This window comes from Sorex araneus, chromosome 2 (genome assembly GCF_027595985.1).
Source record: "Sorex araneus isolate mSorAra2 chromosome 2, mSorAra2.pri, whole genome shotgun sequence".
In the NCBI taxonomy this organism is placed as follows: Eukaryota; Metazoa; Chordata; class Mammalia; order Eulipotyphla; family Soricidae; genus Sorex; species Sorex araneus.
The window spans coordinates 41011331-41038970 of NC_073303.1; the positions used below are offsets into that span (position 1 = coordinate 41011331).

General features: G+C 43.5%; 1 protein-coding gene across 1 annotated transcript in view; it reads left to right on the forward strand.

Annotated features, from left to right (window-relative positions):
- Positions 1-7038: 7038 nt before the first annotated feature.
- Positions 7039-27640, forward strand: part of LDLRAD4 (low density lipoprotein receptor class A domain containing 4) — a 387875-nt gene continuing 367273 nt past the window's right edge. Inside the window, exon 1 of the mRNA XM_055127077.1 lies at positions 7039-7314. The gene's annotated coding sequence lies outside the window, so the exon portion shown is untranslated. The remainder of the gene's footprint in view (positions 7315-27640) is intronic.

Consider the following 27640-nt stretch of genomic DNA (forward strand, 5'->3'; position numbering starts at 1 on the left):
ACCTTGATTACATTCCATATTTCAACACAAAACTCACTATTGTTGTTGGAGTTTCCCCCCCAAAAAGACAGCCCTACTGCCAAGGAAGCATTTGATAATTAGCTTTCCGTTGCTGAGAATGAAGAGATATGAAGTCCCGCTGTTCCAAGTACATAACTTTTTTTTTCTCCTTCCTGCGGCACCAAGTTTGTGCCTGCTTAATAGTCCTCATAATATGGCAGACGCCACGCCGCTTCTCCCCGAAAAGGGAAAAAAAACCGAGAAAGAAGGATATTTTCCCTCCTCAGCTGACATGGGGCTATGGCTTAGTTCACAGTCTAGAGACATGGCTACAAGTAGTTTCTGGGACCAAAAGTAGTCTAGTTGGCCTCTGGATCCTGGTCGATCAGCAGCAAAGCGGCCACACAAAAGTGTGGCCACCCGGGTCGAATCTCAGTGGAGCATGCGCCGGTATTGGCCCCGGCCCAAGACTGCCCAAGCGTCCCGCTGTTCCAAGTACATATTTTTTTTCTTTTTTTTTTCTCCTTCCCGTGCCACCAAGTTCGTACCTGCTTAATAGACCTCATAATATGGCGGACGCCATGCTGCTTCTCCCCAAAAAGGGATAAAAAAATGAGAAAGAAGGATATTTCTTTTCCTCGGCCGGCGTGGGGCTATGGCTTAGTTCACAGTCTAGAGACATGGCTGATACTTAGATTACCCTCAATATTTCAACAAAAAACTGAACTCACTATTATTGTTTGGAGTTTTCCCCCAAAGTCAGACCTGCTAAAAAGGAACCGTTTCACATTGCTGACAGTTAAGAGATATTAGGTCGCGTGGCTGCTGTCGCGGTTTTGGATTTCTGTATAAAGTCCAGGGAAAATTCTGCCAGAAATTGCATCACTGCAAGCTTTTTCTTCCCTTTTGTGGTGCTCATAAGATGGAAAAGCCTGGAGAGAGAAACCCTTCCCCCCTGGCGCCGCATGGGGTAGTGGCTCAGTTCAGAGTCTAGAGGCATTTCTGCGAGATGCTGGTGTCCAAAGTAGTTTAGTTGGCCTCCGGGATCATGCTCGTGCAGCAGTGGAAAGGCCACACACGTGTGGCCACTGCGCTTAAATCTCGACAGAGGGCAAGGCCGGTATCCCCTGCCCCTCGGGATCTCCCGCGCGCCTTGCAGCAGCCGGCTGGTACCTCCATTTTGTGCTCAAAAAGCAGTGATCGCCATGCTGTGCCCGGAAAGGAAGGGTTGAGAGAGAGAAAAACCCTTTCCCACTGGCGCTGCATGGGGCAGTGGCTCAGTCTAGAGACATTTCTGTGAGCTGCTGGTGTCCAAAGTAGTTCAGTTGGCCTCCAGGATCATACTCGTGCAGCAGCGGAAAAAAGCGAGAATTTGTAATTTCAGTATACCTTTACTTTCAAGAATTCTACTCCACTAGGTCAGTCTTGGGTGAGCACCATCCTGCTCTTGTTTTACCACATTGTATGTGACTCTCCATCTGTCAATATTGCTTCTTTTGTCATCCTCATCTTCCTGTTCATCTTTTTTTGAAGCAGCTTTCAAAAAAATTTTTTTTGGTTCTTTATTTTTGGTTCACAACCAGATTGTGCTGAGGGCTTACTTCTGACTCTGCACTCAGGGATCACTTCTGATGGTACTTGGGGGATGTATGGGGTGCCCGAGATCAAATCCAAGTTGGGCACATTCAAGGAAAACACCCTACATGTTGTACTGTCTCTACAGTCCCTAAATCTATTTTTTTTTGGTTTAAATTATATTTACCTTGTTTTAAGATTGAGGAAACCATGGTGTGTGTGTGTGTGTGTGTGTGTGTGTGTGTGTATTTTAATTACAATTTACCTTGTCTTAAGTTCCAGGAAATCATGTTGATGGTACCATCTGGAGCTCAGTCTGTCCTCTCAGAGATCTCCTAGGAGTCAGGCTCAAAGGCTTGTGTGGGCTAGAGGAGCCTGTTGGTGCAAGGACAGTGCTGGCTCGCTCCCCATTGATGCTGAATTATTTTTGAGGTTGGAATGACAGATTTGTCTCCTTTTAACCTTTGGCTATTTAAGTTCAATTCTGTAAGGCAAATTGAAAAATACACATGATAAAGACTAGTTTCTGCCCCTGATGATGGCCAAGGTGACTGTCACTTTTCAGGCTGGAAGTCACTCATTAGGACCTACCAGTAATGGCTAAAATAGGTCATTGTGATAAATCATCTCTTCTTAGAAAGTCTTAGTCACTCAACTGAATTTTTTGGTTATAAAAAAGATGAAATCTATGATAATTAAAGCTTTCATTTATCTATTTATTTATTTTTATTGAATCACCGTGAGATGCATTTGCAAAGCTTTCATGTTTGAGTTTCAGTCAGACAATGATCGAACACCCATCCCTCCACCAGTGCACATTTTCCACCACCAATGTCCCCCCATCCCTCTTCCCATTCCAACCCTCCTGCTGCCTCTTTGCAGACAGTTTCCCCTCTCTACTTTTGGGCATTATGGTTTGCAATATACTGAGAGGTTATCACGTTTGGTACTTTATCTACTTTCAGCACACATCTTCCATCCCGAGCGATCCCTCCAACCATCATTGACTTAGTGATCTCTTCTCTATTCCAGCTGCCTTCTCCCCCAGTTCATGAGGCAGGCTTCCAACTGTGGAGCAATCTTCCTTGCCCTGTCTCTACTTTCCTTGGTTGTCAGTCTCATATTATGTTATTTTATGTTCCACAAATGAGTGCAATCATTCTATGTTTGTCCCTCTCTTTCTGACTCATTTCACTTAGCATGATACACTCCATGTCCATCAACTTATACGCAAGTTTCATGACTTCATCTTTCCTAATAGGTGCATAGTATTCCATTGTGTAGATGTACCAAAATTTCTTTAACCAGTTGTCTGTTCTCAGGCACTCAGGTTGTTTTCAGACTCTAGCTATTGTGAACAGTGTTGCAATGAACAGACAGGTGCAGATGTCATTTCTACTGTGCTTGTTTTGCACCCTTGGGATATATTTCCAGAAGTGGTATTGCAGGGTCATATGGAAGCTGAATTTCTAGTTTTTGAGGAATGCCCATGTTGTTTTCCAAAAAGGTTGGACCAGTTAGCATTCCCACCAACAGTGAAGGAGCGTCTTTTTCGCCCCACATCAGTGCCAGCACTGATTGTTCTTGTTGTTTTTGACATGTACCAGTCTCTGTGGTGTGAGATGGTATCTCATTGTTGTTTTTATTTGCATCTCCCTCATGATTAGCAGTGTAGAGCATTTTTTCATGTGCCTTTTTGCCATTTGTATCTCTTTTTTGAGGAGCTTCTGTTCATTTCTTCCCCCATTTTTTGTTTAGGTTGGAGGTTTTTTCTTGTACAATTTTACTAGTGTCTTGTACATCCTGAGTATTAACCCCTTATCAGATGGGTATTGGGTAAATATTCTTTTCCATTCTTCCCATTCTCTGTGTTTTGGTCACTTTCTTTTGTGGTGCTGAAGCTTCTTAGTTTAATGTAGTCCCATTTGTTTATGTTTGTTTCCACTTGCTTGGTCAGTGGTTAAAGCATTTATTAAAAGGAGAGAAAATTATGTCTTTTACTTTAGAACTGAAAAGAACTATAACTGTCATACACATGTGTATATATATGTATATACACATATGTATTAAAAAACCTTAATTGCAAGTGAGAAATTAAGGAATTTTCCTCAGACATTAGTTAGTGGGGCATGATTTTGAAGTAAGAACTCCAATATAATGTCTGTGCCCTTCTGGACCTTATTCTGTACCAGTGAATGAGGGATTTATGAGGCTGGTTGGAAATGGTTGTTTTCATGATTTCCGGGGAAACTCAGATTGCACATGTTTCACATCATAACTGGATATTAGAATTAACTTCCCTTGCTGAGTGCAATTCCATTGCACAGACTAGTAACAAATGTTTATCTTTTTAGTTAGATTCTAAAAAATAGCTGATTTTATTGATAGAAGAGCAAAAAAACTATCAGTATTCTCAATGGATAGAAAAATAAGTTTTATTCCATCAGTCACTGGAGTCTGCTCAGGAACTAAGGCCACTGTCGAGTCAGATTTTAGGGTATTACAGAAATGTCTTTCAATAGTCAAGCATAATGAAAGGCAGGTTGGTTTCATATGCCTTGAAAGAAATATTATGAGATCTTTGTTTGAGCCCAAGGAATTAGATCAATAATTTTTTCAAGAGCGGTTGCTTAAGCATAAACATCCGTACTCGTGAGGCCTCCTTTTGGCATCTGGAGTTTGTAGACGCTTGAGATGTTTTCTTATTTTCATGCCTGAAATTTTCCCTCACACAAGGGCTTGCCCAGACACACAAATGTAACACACAAATACATATGTGACCTCAGATCAAGTGTCCAACATCCCTGAAGGCTGTAATGAACCTTGAGGTGCTGAAACCCGGAAGTTGACTCTTCTATAGGATTCATCCCATATAGTTATTCCGCTACCAAGCCACACTCGTGGACCTCAGGCTGTACTCAAGCCAGGAAAAACCCAAGGCCCCTGCAATTAAATGTGGCACAGATTCCCCTGTATAGCCCTCTTCCCAAGCCTTTATTGTGTTATCGTCCAGGGCTGCTTCTAACATTGAAGATACCTTCAGATATCCACATGGCTTATACACAAACACTAAAAGTTGAATGGGTTTTATAGCATCAGCTGGCTCCTTGATATACTTACCATCATATACTTAGATATATGACTGAAGCTATAGCATAGCGGGTAGGGCTTTTGCCTTGAATGAGGCCGACCCAGGTTTGATTCCTCCGTCTCTCTAGGAGAGCCCGGCAAGCTACCGAGAGTATCCCGCCCGCATGGCAGAGCCTGGCAAGCTACCCGTGGCGTATTCAATATACCAAAAATGGTAACAAGTCTCACAATGGAGACATTACGAGTGCCCGCTCGAGCAAATCAATGAACAACAGGACGACAGTGCTACAGACTTAGATATGGTTGTGGTGTTTTTCTAACTTTCAAGATACTAAACAGCTAGGGATCATTCAGACCCTCTAATTTCAGCTCTTGAAGCCATTGGGAGGAATTAGCCTTGCACGTGGTCAGCCCAGGTTCCATCTGCAGCACCACATATGGTTCCTTGAGTCCTGCCATGAGCACAGAGACAGGAGTAAGTCCTGAGCACCACAGGATGTCCCCTCACCCACTTCCCTCCACAAAATTGTGGCGGGTGGGGGAAGAGTTCTGTTAAAGACAGTGGAAATGCCTGGCGTTTGTCAACAGGATGTTGACAGACTGTAGAACCTGGTAGACATTTACTGACTGAAGGAGGCCTTGTAGCCAGGGAATCTGGATTCAAATGGCACATTGATTAGAACGGGTCTAGGTGGGCTTCTGGGCTCTGGTTGCAGTGATAGTACTTGTTGCCTTGGTCTGGTTAAATTTGTCTGCCTCAGCTTGAGATTGTTCAGAGGCCTAATCAGGTGGATACCAATGGACCTGGTTATTATACACTGGGAAAGCTGAAGTTGGTGAGTCACGTATACTTTGAACATAGGAGCTGGCTGCAAATTATCCCCTTTTTTGAAATTTCAAGGGGAAACATCCATGGCTACCTCTACTATTCCCTCTGAAATTTTAAGTGAAGAAATTATTTTTATGCATTGGTCTGGGTTCTGTAGTAAACAAAGCCTAGTATTGTTTAACCCAGAATTTCTTTTTTTTTTTTTTGCTTTTGTTTTGGGTCACACCCAGCGGTGCACAGGGGTTACTCCTGGCTCTGGACTCAGGAATTACTCCTGGCGGTGTTCAGGGGACCATATGGGATGCTGGGAATCGAACCAGGGTTGGCCTTGTGCAAGGCAAATGCCCTACCCGCTGTGCTATCACTCCAGCCCCCAGACCCAGAATTTCTTAGACTTCTCTGACCCACGATCACTTTTCCTACAGCTCCATTTAGCCGGGGGGGGGGGGGGGGTGGGGATGGAGGGATCTTTGGCTGAAACCATTGACCTTGAAGGAGATCTCCTGCCAGGATATTCTACAATTTTGTTTTTGTTTTCTTGTTTGTGGAGCCACCCCCAATGGTGCATAGGGGCTATTCCTGGCTTGTTTGGTACTTGAGGATCAGTATTGGTTGTGCTTGGGGGGACATACAGGGCTGGGGATTGGACCTCCTGCATGCAAAGAATATGCTCTTGATGCTCTCCCCCCCCCGCTCTCTCTTTGTCTCTGTCTCTGTTTCTCTCTGTCTCTCTCTCTCCCCACCCCCCCCCCCCCAAGCCCCAGAACAGTCTAGAATTTGTGAGCAGGGAGGAGAGGGTGGGGCATATTTGAGAGTTTACTAACTAAAGATTAGGGTCTGGAGTATAGGGCTTAGGTCTCAAACAGGACACAGATGCTGTTTTGTTCTGACATTGTTCCTTGTAGGTCACAGTCAAGAGCATTAGGTGAAGTTATTTCTATGGGTTTGAATATGCACTTGCAGAAAGGTGCTTATCTTCCTGCAGGGACCGACGGCAGGGGTCCCTGATGGCTTGTGTTTCTGTAGTGTTCATGAACTTTTATTTTATTTCTCTCTTTAGACTGTAAGTTTCCTGCAGACAGGATTCTAAATGCTATCCACCACTCTGTGACTGGGTGTCCACCTCGTGGAGGGGCTTGTTTTCTTTGTCCCTTTCTTTGGAGGGTCTCAGTTGGGCACTTTTGAGAGGGCAGGGAGGAGAGGCCTCTTGCATGAGTCACATTTGCCTTGAGTTGGTGAGCCAGTGGACATGCCCAGCCACAGATCGTCCACTCTCCCAGACCACCCACGACCCATGCCCGTCCCCAGTTTTTCTGTCCACCCGCTCCCCTTCCCAGATAAGTACATATCCATGTGATTATGTTTAGAAGCTGAAGCATTTGAATAAATCAGATGCTTTTGCCCAGCCCTAGAATAAAGACTGCAGTTATTTTAACAACAACAACCACAAAAATCCTGCCTTCTTCAGCTATTTCTGGATGGGGACTGGTAATTAGCATGCCATTTGTAATTCATTGCTGTCTCAGGCTGTTTGCTTCCTTGTTCCGAGCAGAGTCGGTGGGCGAGACGGGGGTTTATTTCCCTTGGAAATGTAATTTTGGGGGGAGACCTCTAAACTGGCATTGTGAGATTAATGGTTTTCCATATATGAAGTTTGCCCAACCTGGTATTTGCGGCTCCATTTATTAGTTTTCCGTGGCTCGGTGGAGAGGAGTCACAGCTTGCCGGGATGGAATTCGGTTTCCAGAAAACTGTTCAGAACAATTGCTTCTAGAAGGATCGAGGGAACCCGAGGAAAGCCTTCTGCAGGACAAGAACAGGTAATCTGGGGGGGGGGTCGGGTCAAGGAGACCCCCGTTGTTTTACCTGTTTGTGACTTACTCATGGGAAAGGTTTTGCGTTTCCGGTTTCTACATTGACGGAGGTGCAGGGGGGCTGAGTGCAGATCTTGAACACCTTTCAGGAATGTATACTTTGGAATGGGAGGTGAGTTTGGTGCAGGGCTTCCCAGGAAGAGGCACTGGGGCAGGGGGCTTCCTGGAGGCTCCTGGGGGCCCTGCTCAGCCTTCAAGCTCACTCTCCAGCTGCAGAGGGAAGAAGGAAAATATGCAGCGACTGTTTCTGTTTTGGAGTGCTGAGACTTGCTGCTGACTGGAAAACGAGAGCTTGGCCGTGGTCCAAAAGGAAAGCCTTTGGTTCCTTCTTTTTAGAAAGATTTATGGGGGTGCTGGGGGTGGGACAGTCTTTAGTGAAAAGACTAATTCTCTAGATTCCTCCAGCATGAGGGGCTGTTGCACCCTGGCTGCCGAGTTCCCCCTAAAGTCCTAAGTAGCACAGGCGTGTGGCCTGAGAGAGTGTGCCAGACGCCGGCCCGGCCTCAGGCTCTGGCGGACTGACTGGGGCTTACCCTTCTGTCTTCTGGTATCCACCGAGGGGGGAGAGGATTAACGTTGCCCTCTGAGGATTGAGCTCATGATGAATGAAATAGGGAGTTATTTTATGTCTGAACTAAATCTTCCTCAACTAATCCTGCAGCCCTTCACTTCCTGAGAGGCTCTAGAAGAGGAAGGAAGGTAAACACACACACACACACACACACACACACACACACACACACACACACACAAAGCTCTAAGTGGGAAGCATATGCATTGTACTTGACAAAAGGATGGCTGAATGCAAGGCCCTGAGAGTCCAACAGTGCATGTGGTCTTCATTACTCCGCGAGATATGGTGAGTGAAGGGCAGGCTTAGTTGGTAAAGAGGGTGGTGCCAACATTTGGATTCGAGTGTTGTTCCACATGCGAGTTTGTCATCCGAGAAAGTCATTTCTGGAAAGTGTTTAGGCGAAAGGAAACAGCTGGAAGGATTGAGTAAAGTCTGGTTCTGCTCAGGGGTGGACTCAGGGCCTCTCTCCTGGTGGATCATTGGCACAGAGGCTCATTCCAACACCTGTAGGTGGCTTGGAGGCTTCCATGCTCAGCTGTGGTCTTGGTTGATGTTGTTCAAGGCACTGGACAGGGGTTATGCCAGCGAGGCTGGCACAGGGCAGGCTGTGGGAGGGTGCTAGAGGGCGAAGGAGCTGGAGAAGGTGAGTGTCTTTCTGATTCACTCCGAGCAAGGAGAGCAGCTAGATGTCACTCTTTTTTCATTCTCTCAAGGGAGTTTGGCCCTTTCAGATTTAACTATTGTAGTTTTAGGCACATGGGTATCCTCTGTCTTAGTTTCAAATGGTGTAGTCAAGAGTAATTTCCTTTTTTTATGTAATTATTGGCCATCAAAACGGACTTGGTTATAGAACCAGGAGACAGGTAGGCTGAGTACTGTGAGGAAGGTTAAGGCTCCTTTAAGACTGGGGAGCGATAAATAGTGAAAGTGAGGAATCATTTGAGGAAGGTGGCCACATTGGCTTACTTTTTTGTGTGTGTTTGTTTTGTTTTATCGAGCCACACCCAGCGATGCTCAGGGATTTCTCCTGGCTCTGCACTCAGAAATTACTCCTGGTGGTGCTCAGAGGACCATATGGGAGGAATGCTGGGAATCGAACCTGTGTCAGCCATGTGTGAGGCAATCATCCTCCCTGCTCTGTTATGGATCCAGCCTTCAAGTCATTGGCTTCTTATGCCTCAGCTGGCTGAAAAGGAGACCTCTGTGCAAGCTAACTATTATTGTATTGTACTTTAAAAAAGATTGCTATTATTCCAATTGTTGGATAAAAAATACAATCAATTATCAAAAAATTTCATTCAAAGGTCTGTTCATTCTGTCCCTACCCATTCCACATTCACTCTTAGTAATTTCTTACACATCTTTCTACAGTTTCCGTATGCATTCAAACACTAATTAAAAATATATTATATTGGTCAACCCAAAAGTTGTCACACCCATTTTTCTCCACATTTCCTTTTATCCTTGTCTTGAGATCCTTCTATATCAGCAAATGGAAGGGTTCCTTACTCTTCCTTCTCCTCCTATTTGCAGTAACCTGGGGTCCCCTATATTAGATGCAATCTGCTTTAGAAGCACTCCTCTACCGACGAACTTTTCACTTATTTTGAAATTTTATATAAACAAATGAATGACAATTTCAGTTTATTTAATTTCAACAAACATACAAGTGTTAACTCCAGGATAAAAATCCCAGAATTAGGATTTCATTTCAATGAGTATTTGAATTTGTCTTTGGGTGGTTGTCCAGTTGCCCATCCTAGGGTTGTATTTGTAGATGCCCTGTCCACAAGGTGAGGGTGCGTGTTTGATTAGCAACAGGCCTTATTGCCATGTTTTTGGAGTTTACCAACCTGCTAGAGGGCAAATGAAATTTGAATTCACATTTCTGTTGTGAGTGAGGTTGTGCGTCTTTTGTGGAATTACAGGGGCATTTGTTTATTATTTTTCCTCTTGTGAATTCTTAGGAGTATTTTTATATTAGGGAAGTAGATTTAGTGATCAAACCTGGCAATGTGAAGTCCAAGACTTTGTCATTTGTCTTTTCACTTTGTTTTTTCATCAGCCTGAAAAAAAAAATCTGACGTTTATATTTACCAGTATATATTTTTTTTTGTGGCTTCTGGGTTTTGAGTCATAGGAATACAATTCCTACACGGCAATAGTTTCACACTGCTGTTTGGAAGACCTGGTTTTGGAGATTCCTGTTGGTTTCTGTTTCCTAGCTATGGGATCCCACTAAAGGAGGAAAGCTCTGAAGGACACAGATCGTTTGAACTCTACGTGCTTCTTGTTTCATAATCCTTTGCTTTTGTTCTCTCTTCTTGACTTTATGAATAAAATGCACTTAGTAAGTACATTTTTCCATTTCCCATCATTGGAGAGAGAGTGTAATTGCCACCCAAAGTGGAAAAACTCAGCCGTCTCTCAGTGGGGCAGCCGAGGCTTGTTAGAAGGCTGTGTTTCGCCCTGGGGCCTGTGACTCAGCCCTGCAGCACAGCCTGGCCTAGTCTGCGGATCGTCCTTAAGGAGTTAGTTGGCAGTTTTAGGAGGTCAGGGTATGGCTCATAGTGTCGCTCCTGAAGACCTCAGCCGTATACTGATAAAAGGACCCACCAAGTGATCTGGGGAGCTCATCAGATGGGAGAGGAAAACGAAGCCAATAAGCATCAAATTCCATTTGGGTGGTTTTCTAAGTCTTCCTTTTTTTTTTTTATTTTTTGCAGATCAATTATTAGATGTGCCTAACCTTTTCAGAGTATTGCTTTCAGTTCTACTTTTCTCTGGGTAAGTGTCCCAGGGGCTGAAAGAGTCCCATGGGACACAGTAACCTGTCTCCTATGGACTTGACAATACCCTTAATAATAATGGTGAAAGCATGTGAAAGACCTTAAAAGAAATAGCCCTTGGGGACAGAGCTATAGTACAGCGGGTGGGCTGTTTGCCTTGCAGGAGCCAACCTGGGTTTGATCCCTGGCATCCCATATGGTCCCGTGAGCACCACCAGAAGGGAAGTCCTGAGTGTAGAGCCAGGAGTAAGCCCTGAGCACTGCCGGGTGTGGCCCAAAAACCAAAAAGGAAAGAAAAAAAGAACCTCCTAGGGCCTGAGTGATAGTATAGCAGGTAGGGTACTTGCCTTGCAGATGGTTGGCCAGGTTTGATCTCTGCCACCCCATATGGCCCCCCAAGCCCTACCAGGAGTGAGCCCTGAGTGCAGAGCCAGAAGCCACTGGGTGTAGCTCCAAGACAAAAAAACCCAAAAAATAAATAACCTTTCAAAAATAAATAACAAATTAAGATGAGTCAGAATACTGTTTGCTTAGCTCTTGATCATTTAAAATAAGGTATTACTTATGGTGCATTTTTGTGGAGTTAGTGTTTTCTAGGGGGAGGAATTTTGGGATGACCAAGAAACACTGGTGGTTCATGCCCATTTTTCTAAGAAAATGATTTGCTAAGGACTCAGCCTATTCTTGAAGTAGCTATTATCTGCTTCTGGCTGGGCATTGTGTTTGTCATCTGCAGTAAAGCTCCCTTTACTACGGTGTACTTGTCTGCTAGCAGGCAGCTATTTTAATGGTATGTCATTGAAGCAAATGTAATGACAAAGCAAATGAATGTGATTTTTTTAGAGTTTGGCCTAGAATTCCTGCCTTAAGATGGCTGAAGTTAAGTTTGGTGCAAAGTTGAGACATGACTATTGCATTGTCACTCATACAGGTGTAGATGAACTAGCCAAAATGTATCTTCTCCTCCTTCTCCTCTTCTATCCATCTTCCTGTTTACAGCCATGGGTGCCACAATTCCCCAGGATCCACCTTTCTTAGCAATTTTCATCACTAAACTTGAAACTGTTGATTGAACGAGCATTTGATCACTTTTAAGCTGGTTATATGATATAATACAATAGATTATATAAAATTATAACATATAATATGATGCGTGATATATGATATATGATGTGATATATAATATATAATAGAGGAAGATAATGCCACAGTGACAATATCTTTAATCTTCAGATCTGTGCTGCCCACTTTTGCTGGTAGTAGAACCAAAAAGGGACGTGTTGGTAGGATGGCATGGTCAGGTCAAAGGAAAGAGTCTAATAACACCCCACTGAAGCTGAAGCCCTTTCATTGCTAGGAAACATTTTACTTTGTTGTTATTACTTTATTTGATTTGCTTACACAGTTCATCGTTCATTTGTTTCTTCATTATTGAATTAATGTTATCTACAATGTAGTGATAGATGTTATTGTAGAAAAGAAAAAAAAAATTCTAGGTCGAAAGCACAGCCCTTGCCTTGAAAGATTTTAAAGCCTGGTCTGATCAGAGAGGCCCCCAGGACTGGTGTGGGTGCCGGGTAAATTGCCCCCGCGGGGCTGGGTGGAGGAGCAGTCGCTGCTGGCCTCCACTCCTTTCCTGTCAGACCTGACCTGAGTTACTCTCCACTGGGTCTGAGCTTTCTGGGCTTTATGGGATGTTTCCATTTGAGTAACATCTTCCAGATGGGTTTTGATCTGAGTTTTGTGTTTTGGTATGTTTGGTTTCTATTATCTAACAGCAGACCGCCTGAGAAATATTTTTTAATACTCAAACTGAGATTTTTTTGCTATTGCGTCTATTAAAAAAATGTCACTGGGAAACAGTGCAGAGTCAAACTTCTTAAGAAATTAAGAAGATGATTCAGTGTATTGGAAAGATGCAGGTTTTAGAAGAAGAGTGATATGAGTTCCTGTTTCATCGCCTTGGATTGACCGTGGGCTTTGGCAAGTCACGTAAGCCACTTCTACTCAGTCATGTGAGCTCCCTGGTTTGGCAATGGGGTGGAGGGAATAGTATCTACCTGCAAAACCCTTGTCACTGTCACTGTCATCCTGTTATCGATATGCTCGAACGGTACCAGTAGCATCTCCATTGTGAGACTTGTTACTGTTTTTGGCATATCGAATATGCCACTCTTGGTAGCTTGCCAGGCTCTCTGAGAGGGATGGAGGAATTGAACCTGGGTCGGCTGCATGCAAGGCAAACTCCCTCTCACTGTGCTATTGCTCTAGTCCAGGACTCTTGTAGGGAGGAACAAATGAAAAGCCACTGTTGTTATTGATTAAGGCAGAATGAGAGATTCACATGACTTTTCCTTTTTGTTTGTTTGTTTCTTTTGGGCGCTACACTTTACTCAGGGCTTGCTCTTGGCTTTGTGCTCAGAGGTCAGTCCTAAGGGTGCTCAAGATTAACCCAGGATTGGTTGCAGGACAGGCAAGCACTGTAACCCCTGGACTGTCTATTCAATCCCAAACTTTTACTATTTTATATTTCAAATTCCTGCGTCTATCCATCCATGTACTGTTCATTTATCCATTTATTATTGTTAATTAGAGTTTATTAGATGCTTCCTCTATGTCAGGACATGTTTTTCGGTGTCCTGATTCTAAGATATCACACCGCAGGAGCCACTCATGGGAGGAATTTCATGTTCGAATGGAGCAACAGCCCCCACCTCCCGCCTCCTGACACTCTGCCTCTAGTTCCACTTTTCCTGTGAAAGCTCTCATGTGCGCTGGTGGTGGGGCCAGGGGTGGGATGACAGAAAGCTCTGATGACCACCAAGTCCCAGCTTTCACTGGATCATCAGGGATGGTCACTGCTGACACTGCCCAATGGAGGTTACTTCTCCTGTGTATCTTCAGGGATGCAAATCTCACTTAGTGACATTTTTAGTAAGTTCTCAGGGAGATTTCAGTGTGACCTTATGAAGGTGTTCACAAGGTGAACACTGGATGGGGTGGGGCTGGGGGTGACTTCATGTTTTTTAGTCGTTATCTTTGAGGAAGGTGGTAGAGGAGGCTGGATGGACAGCAATTGTTCATGGGTGTGTTCAGAAGGAATCCTACATTTTCAGGTGGCTTTGGGCAAATCCTCTGAAGTGAAAGGAGCCTTAGGAAAGCAAAGAACCAGAGATAATACAGTATAACTTTCCTCTTTCGGTTATATGAATGAAATGCCTTCAAGAATCATAATTGATGACTGGGAGATAGCTCAGAGGGTTGGAGCATTTTTCTCAACTGCAGGGGTTCTGGGTTCAATCCCAGCCACCACATGGTCCCCGAAGCACTGATGAGAGCACCCCTTGAGCAGAGAGCTAGAAGGGAGGGCCTCACTAGGTGTAGTCCAAAATCCACTCCCAGGGGCTGGAGTGATAGCACAGCAGGTAGGGTGTTTGCCTTGCACGCGGCCGACCCGGGTTCGATTCCCAGCATCCCATATGGTCCCCTGAGCACCGCCAGGGAGTGATTCCTGAGTGCAGAGCCAGGAGTAACCCCTGTGCACCGCCAGGTGTGACCCAAAAAGCAAAAAAACAAAACAAAACAAAATCCACTCCCAGTATAAGAAATAAAAAATAATCATAACTGAAGCTCTTTTTAAGTCTCATTCTATTATATGTCTTAGCAGATATATTCTGGCTATTTCATTCTAGAGCTTTAGAAAGATGAATAAAATAATATCAAATTAACATGAGGTCCTACTTGCATGTATTTTTTAAATGCATATTTTATAAATGTGATTTATCCATTTTTCCCCCTTACCTTGAATTGTTATATTGATTTCATCAACAACAGGAGGGTTTTGGTCTGCTTCGGATTTAGCTGTGGGACATGATGCGTGAACGGATTTCTGGGGATCAAGTGCCACATGCTACCTAGAACCTGGGACTCCAGAACATCTGACACTTACATTTCCCACTATCTGTTCCTTGGCTTCTGAGATTAGATGAGATCGGGTATGTTCAGGGTGGCATGGCCGTAGTTTGCTCTCTGGAAAGAAGAACGCCCTTGCAAGACTTGTGTCCCAGAGAGCTGTGTGAGCTGACACCCAACTCTTTTGGGTCAGGACACTATTCTCGCTCTTCCTGTCTGCCCTCCCTCCAGAATCTGGAGCCAGTTATCTCTCAGCTGAGCCTTTGCCACAGAAGGGCTCCAGCCCACAGCACGCCAGCAGCCAGCTATCGGTGGGGCACCAGAATGCGCTGCAAGTGCTGTCCAGCCGGGCTCTGGAACCAGTTTTCCTTCAACAACAAAAGTGTGCAAATTCAGGTTGTTTTTATTTCTGTACTGAACCCTATTTCCCCATGGTAAATAGTTGTTTCAAAGGCTCCTTCCCCGACCGACAGCTTTCCCCACAACGAGAACATGAAGCTGGTCTCCTTGGCACCTGTGTGCATGGCAGTTGAGCGAGAACATTCTACACCTGTTGATGTACCGCTTTTTAATTGTTCACAACTCTTTTATTTATTTGTTTGTTATTTCTACTAGTGGGCTGGAGCAATAGCACAGCGGATAGGGCGTTTGCATTGTACGCAGCCAACTGGGGTTCGATTCCTCTGCCCCTCTCGGAGAGCCCGGCAAGTTACCGAGAGTATCCTGCCTGCATGGCAGAGCCTTGCAAGCTACCCGTGGCATATTCGATATGCCAAAAACAGTAACAACAAGTCTCACAATGGAGATGTTACTGGTGCCCGCTCGAGCAAATCGACGAGCAACAGGATGACAGTGATACAGTGATACCACCTAATTATTTCTATTGTACATCTTTTTTTTTGGCTTTTTGGGTCACACCTGGCAATGCACAGGGGTTACTCCTGGCTCTGTACTCAGGAACCACTCCTGGTGGTGCTCAGGGGACCATATGGGATGCTGGAAATTGAACCCGGGTTGGCCGCGTGCAAGGCAAATGCCGTACCCGCTGTGCTATAGCTCCAGCCCCTATTGTACATCTTAAGGACTTTGAGGACAAGGGCTTTTTGGGGGAAGGTGCAGATCTGTGATGCCTTTGTTCCCTTTTGCTCCATCAGGCTCACCCATGTCGGTGTTTCCAGTTCAGCCATGTGCCAGGGGCAGGAGGGTGGGGCCTCACAGTTCATCCCTGAGTGGTGTGTTTTAATGTTGGAATTAGGGAAATATTTTCTATTTTGAAGTTTTCATGTTTTGAAGTCGAAGAAGGAGGGGAGCAGGAGAAAACACTATGCTTTTTTTCTTGTGAAGCTGATGCGACCAGAAATTACCTTTCCTTCCCACTGATCTCAACTCATGTTAGGCAGTCAGTGTTTGATGCCAGTTTTTACATGGTTTTAGGATCAGATGAGAAGATATCTTCAAGTCATCCTGGTTGGGAATCAAAGGGACCTGAAGGAAAATGTCTTTGTGAAATTTATTGGATGTACTTCCTTGTGGCTTGGGATTTCTCAGTACCAAATGGTAAATCAGAAAGGAGACTTTAGGAGGTTGTTTTCACCAGACTTAGGGGAGCTTCTTTCTCCTCCCACATCTGGCAGTGCTCAGGACTTACTCCTGGCTCCGCATTCAGGGATCACTTCTTGTGGGCTTGAACAACCATCAGTGCTGCTAGGGATCGAACCTCCTCAGCCACGGGCAAGACAAGTGCCCAGCCTGCTATACTACCAGTATGACCCATCAATGGAATTTTGTTTTGTTTTGTTTTGTTTTTTGCTTTTTGGGTCACACCTGGCAATGCACAGGGGTTACTCCTGGCTCTGCACTCAGGAATCACTCCTGGCAGTGCTCAGGGGACCATATGGGATGCTGGGATTTGAACCCGGGTCGGCTGCGTGCAAGGCAAATGCCCTACCCGCTGTGCTATTGCTCCAGCCCCAATGGAATATTTTTTGAATTAGGGATAGCCAAGTGATAGGAGTTCTGTTCTGAAAAAATTATAAATAATGTCAGGTAACTTATTTTTAATTTATTTCTTGGTGGGGGGTTTTGGGTCACAGCTGGTGGTGCAAGGGGGCTTGCTCTGTGCTCAGGAGTGCCCCTTGCAGTGCTCAGAGGATCCTGTGTGGTCCTAGGGATCGAATCAGGGTTAGCTACATTCAAGGCAAAAGCTTTACTTTCTGTGCTGTCTTTCTGGCATTTCCTATTTTATTTGTTTATTATTTGGTTTTCTGGTTCACACCAGAAGCTCAGGATGAAATGGGATTGGCTTTAGGCATGACAAGCATTTTAGCCCATGTACTATTCTCTAAACCCTCAAGTAGGTGGCCTCTGAATTTTAACACTTTTTGTGACATGACTTTTTTTTTTGGCCTGCAAGACTCAGGGCGTACTCTTGGCTCTGTAGTCAGGGTTGCTTTGAGGACCACACAGAATGCTGAGGATTGAACTAGAATCTGTTGCACGCAAGGCAAGCACCTAAGTCCCTGTCTCATCTCCCTTTCTCTCCGGCCCATGGCTTTCACTCCTAAAAGTGAAGAAAGAACTTAACCGTTAATAGTTATTATTTAAAAAAAAGACTACATTTGTTGACAAGATGTCATCTACTAGAGTTAGATGGTAGTGTCTGCCACCTAAGGAATATGAGAACTGCCCTAGTGATAGCTCAGCATGGCAGGTGAGTTCTCCATGTGTGGAGGCGAACAGGAAATCAGTTGTTGAACTACCTGTTGGCAGATTTTGGCCTCTGTATTGATACACTTCAGAGAGAACATCGGTTTGATTCCAACCCCCCACAATAAGCAAGTATCATAATAAAAAGATGTCCCATGCACCTTATGATGTTCTAGCGCATGCTCATTATGTTGACCTTTAGCTGTAGTCTGCTACCTTTACAGGAACTTTATTTTGGGCCAGGGACATAAGCTCAAGGGGCTGGAGTACATGCTTTACATGTGGAGGCTCAGAGCTCAATGTTCAGTACTCTAGAGTCCCCTGGGAATGAGCACTGAGCTCTGAGTATCCTCCACGCACTGGGTTGGGGGTGGTACCAAAAAAAAAAAGCATTTTGACAAATCTGTCCCTATGTCCTTTAATTCAAACCATTATCAGTTTGCTAAAAAAGTTCTAACTACCTTTTGAATTTTCAGTGAATCAGGTTTCTTTCTTGTGGAGGGTTTGCATGACTGCTGATATGGATGGTGACTGCTGAAGGTTGGGGTTACTGTAGCAACTTTTACATATAAGATGGTAGGGGTCAAAGACATAGGACATGGGTTAAGGGGCTGGTTTGATCCCTGTCACTGCACATGGTCCCTGAGCTCTATTGGGTATGGCCCAAACCACAAACAAAATGAGAATAAAGATGTTCACTACATTGATGGAGTCTTCCCTTTTGCAGGGGATGCTGTGTGGTAACGTTTGACCCACAGTAGTGCTTCTTCATGATGGTCTTTACAGTGACACCTGCAGAGCATCTTCATCAGCTGCAGATCGAATCTCAGGAATCACAGGAAATCTCAGGAAATCAGATCGTATCTCAGAGGAAGAATCAGGCCAGAGAGATAGTGCAGGAAGTAAGGCACTTGTCTGGCTTGTGTCTGCAATGGCTGTGACCTTGGTTCAAATCTTCCCCAGCAACAGATATGGCCCCCTGAGTACAGAGAGAGAGTAGTCTCTGAGCTTTGAAGGGTATGGGTCACTGCTTCCAAGACAGGAGTCTTAACCCTTGTACTGTCTCACTAGTCCTTAGCATAACTCTTAAGGGCCCTAGGATTCACAAAATGGTAAGAGAGCATTGGTTTTTACTTAAAATCTTCAGCTATCCTTGCCACTTATGAGAGAACAAGCTTGTCCTTTGAAGCTTTGAGGCCAGGTATTGATTTCTCTCTGGCTATGGAAGTTCTAGACAGCAACTTATTCCAATAGCAGGCTGTTTTGTCTGCATTAAAGCTATGTCGTTTCATGTACCACCTACCCCGATGATCTTGGCTAGGTCTTCTGCATACTTGGCTGCAATTTCTACCTCAGCACCTGCTGCGTCACCTTGCACTCTGATGCTGTGGAGACACTGTCTGCCCTTGAATCTCACAGATTGACATCTGCTAGCTTTGAACGTTTCTTTCTTATTTTTTAACATTTCTTTTGTTGCTTCTTCTCTTCTCTCAACCTTCACACAGCAGAAGAGAGTTTGCACCTTGTTCTGGTTTAGACTTTGGCTTCAGGGAATGTTGTGGCTGGGTTGATCTGTTCTGATCATGAAAACTTTGTCCCTATCAGCAGTGTGGCCATTTCACTTTCTTATCATGTGTGTTCACCAGAGAAGCACTTTTCATTTCCTTTAAGAATGTTTCCTTTGCATTCGCAGCTTGGTTAACTATCAACAGAGACCTAGCTACAAGTGTTGTTGACTTTTGACATGTCTTCTTCTTTTTTTATTTTCTCTTTGGGTCACACCCCACAATGCTCAGGGGGTACTCATGGCTCTGTACTTAGGAATTACTCCTGGCAGTGCTTGGGGGACCATAATGGATGCTGGGGATCAAAACTGGTTGGCGGCATGCAAGGCAAATCCCCTACCCGCTGTACTGTCTCTCCAGCCCCTTGACATGTCTTCTTCTCTAGCTTAATCTGTTGCTTCTGATTTAAAGTCAGAGACATGCTACTCTCCTTTCTCTTGAACACTCAGAGACTAGGGTAGTATAGTTAGTTAATTGCTATCACTTCGATGTCCTGGTGTCTTAGAAAGTAGGGAGACTCAAGGAGAGGGAGAGAGACAGAGAGAACTGTTCAGAACATATGCATTTACTGATTAAGCTAGCTGTCTCAGATGGACTTGGTTTCTTGGACTCCAAAACAATTATGACAGCAGCATCAGAGACCACTGATTACAAATCAGAGGTAATAATAATGGAAATGTTTGAAAGTTGGTGGGAATTATCCTGAATGTGACACAGAGATAGGATGCGACCATGTGGGATTGGAATAATGCCACAAGTAGACTTGCTTGAGGCAGTGTTGCCACAAGCCTGCAATTTGTAAGAAATATAATATTTGTAAGAAATGCTATAAGGGCTGCAGTTATGTTCACTAATTTATAGAACAGAAATCTGGATAGTCCAGTGAAGCAGAGTGCACTGAAGTGAGGTGTGGCCATTTCTATCCAGCTGGTCCCTCTGCGGGCTGATGGGCACAGGCTGATTGTCTCCCTTGGTTTTCTCAGTGGGGTTCAGGTCTCATTACCTGGGCTTGGAGACATGAAGCTCCTTCTATTCCCTTTCTCTCTTTCTCTCTCTCTCTCTACATATATATATGTAGAGAGAGAGAGTGTATATATATATATATACATATATATATATATGTATACCCAGCTTTGTGTCAGGCACATGCATGTACAGCAATTTATTTCCAGGAAAATGAGCATTAAAAAAATTCAGACTACAGTCCATCAGTGTGCACCCTGAGCTTATGGGGAAGAGGCACATGAACAGTGCACTTGTGACTCTAATGTTCTGTACACACGAACATGCTTGCTCTTGCCTTAGGGTGGATAAGATGCAGGTAGCTGGAGTCCAGGCTCACCAGATTTCTCACAGTGACAGAAGGGACTTGAGTTCATATTTCGTTTAATCCCTTTCCATTTATTCCCTTTGTCATATGTTAAATAAGAATTGGGAGCAGAGGAATACATTTAGAAAGCTCATACGTCCCACAGATCTTCCTTTAGGACTCTAATCAGTCACTTCTTTAAGAACTTCAGGACTGGGGCTGGAGACATAGTACAGTGGGTCGGGCACTTGCCTTGCTCACGGCTGACACAAGTTCAATTCCTGGCACCCAATATGGTCCCCTGAGCCTGCCAGGAGTGATCCCAGAGTGCAGAGCTGAGTGTAAGCCCTGAACACCTGTGGGTGTGGTCCCAAAACGAAATGAAACAAAACAAACAAAAAAAGGAACTTCAGGATTGGGGCTATTGTCCTCTTTCCTGCCATGTCTTTGGGGTTGATATTAATTTAATGATACAATGGTTATGAGGCTTTAAAGAACTGTGAGCCTATGTTTATGTGACTTTCCAATTTAGCCTCAAATGATCTGGGCCTTATATTTGCCCAAGAACTTCCTCCTTCTAATTTTTATCCTACATCTTAACCCATCAATAGGAGATTCTGCTTTTCTGCTGAATCCAATGTACACTTCCCACTTTGATGGAGAGCAATTGACACCAACCACATACTCGGTTACTTCAAGGCTATAAGGGCTGCAGTTATGTTCACTAATTTATAGAATGAAAGTTGTTAAGGTCTTAGTGATAATTTTGTTTGTTTCTTTTTGCACGACACCTGGTGATGCTCAGGAGTTGCTCCTGGCTCTGCACTCAGGAGTCACTCCTTGAGGTGCTTGGGGGACCATATGGGGTGCTGAGTATTAAACCTGGTCTGCTGTGTGCAAGGCAAGTGCCCTATCTTCTATATTATTTTTCTGGTCTCAATATAACTCTTTAAAACTATGATTTTGCTGATGAATAGTGTGCTTATGTGACAAGAATGGTGGCAACTGCTGAGTTTGGATGTTAAGTAAGACATATTCTTTATAATATTCTTTAGAACATTCTATATAATATGATATAGAATAATATAATATAATGATGTTAATAATAATAATATTCTATACGATATGATATAGAAAGATACCTTTCAAGGTATCTTCTGGGATCTGAGTTATACTGCGGTGGGTAGGGTGCTGGTCTTGCACACAATTGAACACAGTGTGATCCTTGGCACCACATATGGTCCTCTGAGCCTGTTAGGAGTGAGATCACTGAGCACAGAGCCAGGAGTAAGTCCTGAGCACTGCTAGGTGTGGCCCCTCAAAAACAAAGTGAGAGAGTGTGTGTAAGGGAAAGAAAGAGGAAGGAAGGAAGGAAGGGAGGAAGGGAGGAAGGAAGGAAAGAAGGAAGGAAGGAAGGAAGGAAGGAAGGAAGGAAGGAAGGAAGAGAAAGAAGGAAGGAAGAGAAAGAAGGAAAGGAAGGAAAGAAAGAAAGAAAGAAAGAAAGAAAGAAAGAAAGAAAGAAAGAAAGAAAGAAAGAAAGAAAGAAAGAAAGAAAGAGGCAGGCATATGTTGGAACTTTCTGAATTCAGATGCATTTCTTCCCATTTCATTGACTAAATCTTTTCAGCATATGTCTGACCATCAGTTGCCATTGTGTTAGGAAGGGAAATAGGACATATCACAGTGTATTGTTTGTCATGGTCTTTCTTATAACTCCAGAGAGTATAGTCTTTGGAGAAAGATAATCACATTTTCTCTTATTTTACCTAAACTTCAACTTAGAGAGGTAGACTAAATAAGCTTGGGAGCCTCTGTCCGAAAAAAGAGTCTTGGGAGTGGCCGGGAATGGGTAGATTCTAGGAATCTGCACCTAAGATGGGCCACAGAGAGCTTATTTCACCCTATTTCCTTTGACCTCTACTGGCACATCTAGTAATCCTAGAAGGACTTTTGCTTGATGGTCTTCTTGGCTTATTGGGTCTCAGGTCCCGGGCATCCAGCTCTGTTAACCCAAGATAGCCTTCCCCGAGCTGCCCTAGGGACGAAGTGCCCTGTGGACCTGCAGTCAGTATTGTCTTGTTGCTAGTGTGTAGGGAGGAAGAGACAGACTTTGAGAACTCAATAGCAACTTGAACTCCTGGACCTTAGGGATGAAAAGCACCCTATCATATTCCTGTGTCTGTGTGGGTCTTTCTGTCAGAGCTGAGGAAGGATAGGATTCAAAGGACATCATTAATAAGACCTCCACTGCCTCAACTCCCTGAATCATTTATGAGAAGAGCCCTGGGTGGAATGTATTAGAAAAGTCTGTCACTGTCACTGTCATCCTGTTGCTCATTGATTTGCTTGAGTGGGCACCAGTAACATCTCCATTGTGAGACTTGTTACTGGTTTTGGCATATCAAATATGACACGGGTAGCTTGCCAGGCTCTGCTATGTGGGCTAGATACTCTCAGTAGCTTGCCGGGCTCTTTGAGAGGGACAGAGGAATCAAACCCGGGTCGGCCACATGCAAGGCAAATACCCTACCCACTGTGCTATCGCTCCAGCCCTAGAAAAGTCTAGTCTTGGAAAACCAAAGAAAATAGGAGTTAACTTTCTGCATTTGTTAGAACATGGCATAATGCCTGCTAGATATAAATGGAGAAAATTTGGCAAATCTTAGGTCCCAGTTGCTATATAATATGTGGATTAACTATTTTTGTGTGTTAAATGAAAATGGTGTTAAAATATTATTTAATAAGCATTAACTATATGCCATGAAATCACATTTTATGGGATTTTTAAAGATGAAACATAAATATATTTTTATATTACATATAATGAAGGGACATATAAGATAATCTTATCTGATTTTGGAATACATTATGATTTTTTTGAAGGGTAAGATTTAATGATTTTTTTCATTTTAAAATTAGTATAAAATTATTTTTTTAATACTCTAGTTATTTGAATTTTTTTCCCTTGGGGAGTGACAGATAAGAAGCACAATAAACCCAAACTGAAAGGGGTCCAGAGAAATCATTTATAAAATAAGCACTGTCTGTAGCACTGTCGTCCCGTTGTTCATCGATTTGCTCGAGTGGGCACCAGTAACACCTCCATTGTGAGACTTGTTACTGTTTTTGGCATATCGAATACGCCACGTGTAGCTTGCCAGACTCTGCCGTGAGGGTGGGATACTCTCGGTAGCTTGCTGGGCTCTCTAAGAGGGATGGAGGAATCAAGGCAAGGGCCCTACCTTCTGTGCTGTCGCTCCAGTTCGTAAAATAAAGCCTTAATTTGGAAATTCTGAAAAATCTTAATTTGGAAAAAACCCACATCGTTTTGCAGAGAACAGTCTATTTTGTTATATCTTCCCAAAAGCTTAACCGCTTAGCTACTGAGAGACACTGGTTTATTTGTAGGAGTTGAGCTTGTTAAGTGCTTAACACTTTTTGTTTGCTGAGGCATCCTTTTCATGTTGCCCAACTTTGAATATGCCACCCTCCCCTTTTGTTTTTGTTTTTGTGCTACACCTGGCAGTGCTCAAGGCTTACCCCTGGCTCTATGCTCAGAGATCACGCCTGGTGGACTCAGGGGACCATGTGGGCTTCCAGGGATTGAACTCAGGTCAACTGTGTGCCAGGCAAGCACCAACCTACTGTAGTGTTGCTCCCTCCAAAAGTGTGTGCTCCTCTGATCACACACATGCTGGCACAGGCAAGAACCAGGCCCTGAGATGCATTTCTGAAATTGCTTGCTCCCCATTCCCAGCACGTCTGGTGACCCCAACACCCTGGTGGACCTCGGATCTATTGGGCAGATCAACAACTGGACAATCAGGCCCCTTGTGGCTGGGAGGGTGCCCTTTCTGTCCCCCTCTGCACTATCTTGTTAACTGAGGCAATTGATCCTTGAATAATGTGCTTTTCCTTTTTATGCATTCATTCTCATCCTATAATTTTATTTATTTATTATTATTATTATTGTTATTATTATTATTATTATTGTTATTGGGCTGGAGTGATAGCACAGCGGTGGGCGTTTGCCTTTCATGCGGCTGACCTGTGTTCGATTCTTCCACCCCTCTTGGAGAGCCTGGCAAGCTAACGAGAGTATCGTGCTTGCACGGAAGAGCCTGGCAAGCTACCCGTGTATGCCAGAAACAGTAACAATAAGTCTCACAATGAGAAACGTTACTGGTGCCCGCTCAAACAAATTGATGAGCAATGGGATGACAGTGACAGTGATTATTATTATTATTATTATTATAATTATTATTATTATTTTGCTATTTGGGTCACATCCAGTATTGCATAGGGGTCACTCCTGGCTCTGCACTCAGGAATTACTCCTGGCGGTGCTCAGGGGACCATATGGGATTCTGGGAATTGAACCCGGGTCGGCCACATGCAAGGCAAATGCCCTACCCACTGTGCTATCGCTCCAGCCCCTCATTCTATAATGTCAGTTCACTGCTCATAAACCCACAAAATTGTAGACATCCCGAGTCTTGACCCTAGTAAACGCGAAACCCCAAATTCTTGCTTTCTCCCTCTCTCTACCCGTAACCTCCCTGTGTGGTTCTAGGTATGCTAGCTACTCCCTTGTCATCTTTTATTCTGTGGTATTTATTGTTAAGGTGCCTCTTGTCATCATAATAGCCACCATGCAAGGTTGACCCACAACCTTCACTGAGGTTGGGGGACAGTCTGTGGGGCTAGCCACAGGAAGTATGAGTTCTGGAAAGTGCCTCAGGTGTTCGTGGTAAGTAGAGTCACAGTGAGTAGGCTGCGAGCACCATCCCTGAGCTCTGAGGTGAAAGGCCTGCTTGCTAGGAGAGTTCACAGATGGGACTGGATAAGCCGGAGGGGCTTGACTCAGAACACAAACCCTGAATGCAGCTTGGCCTGGCTGGAGAAATACAGGCAGATTTGTAGAAGCACTGAAACTGAATTTCAGTCTGAGAACTTGGTAGAGTGGGTGGGACTATGGAACAGATGGTCTCGGAAGAAAGAAGTCTCCTGTCAGACAAACTAGGTTGGACCAGGTGTTGGTTTCATGCGTAGGTATGGATCCAGCGCTGGGGGTTGGCGAATACAAGTTGGCCGAAGCCCAGGACATGTTCAGAATTTTAACAGGACTTGGGGAATGTGTCTATGGACACCAGAAGTCTGATGGATATTTGGGATGATTGGATTTGGCTTATAAATCAGCTGCTTTTTAGCTAAATACCTCTAGGGGCTTTTAGAGCAGCTTCCCAAAGAGGAGAGAATTTATCTGGGCAGGGCCTAAGCTCCGATGATGAACACAGTAGTTAAGTTTACCATAGAAAGATTTCTTCTTTTAGTGGAAGTAAGTAAGATCAACTTACCTGCAGAAAAGCTAGACCAAGTACAAAGAGGATGACCAGGACTTGAGGGACTGGGTGCTGAAAAGAGGTACACTTGTCCCTTTCTTTTTGAGGTATTTACTGGTTGACAAGGGGTCAGGTAGAAACCAAATAGATCTTTTTCTGCTATAAATAAGAAAGTTGGATGAAGAGACCAGGATTTCAGGGAGAAAGGAAGGATATTAAAATGAGCCCAACAATCTATACTGTTATTTTCTTCCAAGTATTTGCTGATGTGTTAGCAGCTGTGAGGCAAAGCAACGAAGGAAAAGCTATTCTGAAAGGCTGGGAGGCTAAGATTATAGTGTCTGAGTCTGGGGGAAAATTGATGTTGAGGATTTGCCAAGAAGGAAGGTGAACTCTGGTCAGCACCCAGCACTTTCTGTTTGGGCTGTCCCACCAGTAAGAGTAAGCCTGGAGTACAACAGGCTTCACAGAATGCTGGAACTCAGCTTTGGACTACTCTAACAGTGGATTACAGTGATTTACCCTTACTCTGCCAGAAAACACAAATAGCCCCTTTTTGGAGGATGATGATACCAGCCAGAACATCAGATTATCTTGTTAGATTTTTTATATACGGCATTTAGAAGTCAATGAAAAATGGATATATGCTTGGAATTAGGGCCAACAGATTAAAAGAAAACAAAGTGTGAAGTAAAAAAGTTGATGTTGAAATAGCAATAGGGTATTAGAATTATTGGATAGAGGTTTTAAAAGAACTGTCATCAATATTTTCAAGAAAATATATAAGAACTTCCCAAGTAAAATGGAATATATATGTATATATAAATATTTCATCAGCATTTCAAATGGAAATACAAATAATGAAACCTGTTCTTAATGAAATGAAGAATTAAATAGACAAAATTTTATTGGACACTAGACGCAGAAGATTAGTGAACTTTGCTCTATGGTTGAATGAAAACTATCAAGACTAAAATGTAAAGAAATAAAAGAATGTTGAGAAAAGAACCGAAGAATCATATGAGACATTGTTGAAATGACCCAATATGTGTATAGTAAGTAAAGGGAAATATGAGAAGAGAGAGAGTAGGCGAGGTAATATTTGCTATTACCAGTGATGTGGATTAAGAATGATCCCAAACTGAAGATGTTAAGTCAGAGATTCAAGATCTACAAACAAGGTAAATATAAGGGGGATAAAAAAAAAATCTGATGTGTAGTAAAACAAAAATACAAAGGGGTTACAAAATAAAAACAGAGGGAAGGCCAGGATGTGGTTTAGTGGTAGAACATTTACCCCACTTGGGTGTAGCCCCAAATTTAGTCTCCGGCACTGAAAAACAGACACACAGGTATACAGAGGAGGAAAGCGCGTTTCTTTAAGACTGATAGCTGATTTTCAAAAAAATAATGGAAATCAGAAGGTAATGAAATGACTGATCTTTATTTTTTATTTATTTATTTATTTATTTATTTTTTTTTGCTTTTTGGGTCACACCTGGCGATGCACAGGGGTTACTCCTGGCTCTGCACTCAGGAACCACCCCTGGCGGTGCTCAGCGGACCATATGGGATGCTGGGATTTGAACCCGGGTCGGCCGCGTGCAAGGCAAACGCCCTACCCGCTGTGCTATCACTCCAGCCCCAAAATGACTGATCTTTAAAGTGATGAAGAAAGAAGTTGTAAACTTAGAATTCACGCTGTGGTGAAAAATATGTCAAAATTAAGTTAAAGGACATTTTCAAATAATAAAAGCAGAAAGAATTTGTCATAAGAAGATCTATGGTCAAAGTAACACCAAAAATCATTTCAGGCAAAATGAAAAGCTATTCCAGTTGGAAGCAAGGAAATGCCGGAAGAGAGGAACAGAATCCAAGTATGTGGATAATTCTACATGAAAGTTGTCTATAGAATAACAATAGCAACAATATTTTGTGAGTGTATTACATCTTTTATTTTGAAATCAAAATTTTTGATAACAGAGCATAAGATGTGTAAGTAGATTAAAGTTACTTTCACTGGTAGCTGAACAGTTGAAGTACTAATTTTCGTTACTCTCTAATAAGAGTATGTT